The sequence below is a fragment of the Oryctolagus cuniculus genome, chromosome 12 (genome assembly GCF_964237555.1).
Source record: "Oryctolagus cuniculus chromosome 12, mOryCun1.1, whole genome shotgun sequence".
NCBI classification, from domain to species: domain Eukaryota; kingdom Metazoa; phylum Chordata; class Mammalia; order Lagomorpha; family Leporidae; genus Oryctolagus; species Oryctolagus cuniculus.
The window spans coordinates 98816675-98817610 of NC_091443.1; the positions used below are offsets into that span (position 1 = coordinate 98816675).

The 936-nt window shown below is 62.4% G+C and overlaps 1 long non-coding RNA gene across 29 annotated transcripts in view; it reads left to right on the forward strand.

Annotated features, from left to right (window-relative positions):
* LOC103346136 (uncharacterized) overlaps positions 1–936 on the forward strand; it is a 331605-nt gene that overhangs the window by 87825 nt on the left and 242844 nt on the right. For all 29 annotated transcript variants that reach the window (XR_011381019.1, XR_011381017.1, XR_011381018.1 and 26 more), the window contains one exon: positions 384–503. This is a non-coding gene — a long non-coding RNA (uncharacterized lncRNA). The remainder of the gene's footprint in view (positions 1–383; positions 504–936) is intronic.

Sequence of the window (936 nt, forward strand, 5' to 3'; positions counted from 1 at the left end):
CACCAGCGGCTGCCCCGCCTGGGTAAAGCCTGGAGGGGCGGGACTGGAAGTGACCCTGGGGGCGCTGGACGCGGGATGTCGCAGTGCGCAGATGCGTCCCGTTGCGCCATGGCGACGGCCAGTGAGGAGTGCGCCTGCGCCTGGCGCTGTGACCTGGAAGTGCACCCGCAGGCGCATCTGCAGCTGTGCTGGTGCTCAGGTAGGAGTCAGCGTCGTGTCCGCTCCTGCCCAGCGCTGGCACAAGCCTTGAGGAGCCATCCTCGACGCTGGTGGCCCACCCTGAGAAGACACAGTGAGTGCCCCCCCAGGTTCAGGCCGGGTTCAGATGAGGCTGCAGTCTGAGGCGGCCGCATCAGTTATCTTGGGCTTCTGGAAATTTCTAGGTGCAGTCTTTTGCTTCGGCCCCTTCTGGAAGACTACACCTCAAGACTGCGTTCATGTTCCAGAGACACAGAAACGGCCTTCCTGCGGAGAGTTTGGTGTGGTGGCCTTCCTGTCACTGGGTAGGCGGGGCCCAGGGTGCAGAGCGGGGGTGGGGTGTGTGTGTGAAGGGTAGCTGGGATAGAAGGTGGAGGAGAGGGTGTAAGGGGGAGGTGGGAGGAGGGAGCGAGGGGGAAGGATGAAAAAGTGGCGTGCAGGTGTGGAGGCGAGGAAGGTAGGGGCAGAAACCCTCGTGGGGCAGAGGCAAGGGAGGGGGAGAGTGACAGGCATCCCGGTGAGTGTGTGGTTGAGCGTGGGGTGGGGAGAGGAAGAACTTTTCCCACGGCCCCGGTTTTCTGCCCCTGGTGGGAAGTAGCCTTGGCCGCATCCGTGAGAAGAGGCCTTGATCACGGCCTTTCTTCTCCGGGTTGTTCGGCAGTGTAAGGTGTGTGTGCGCAGGAAAACGGGCATGGGGCGCTCGAATTAATTTGCACCTAATCCGGTGACTTTCCACAG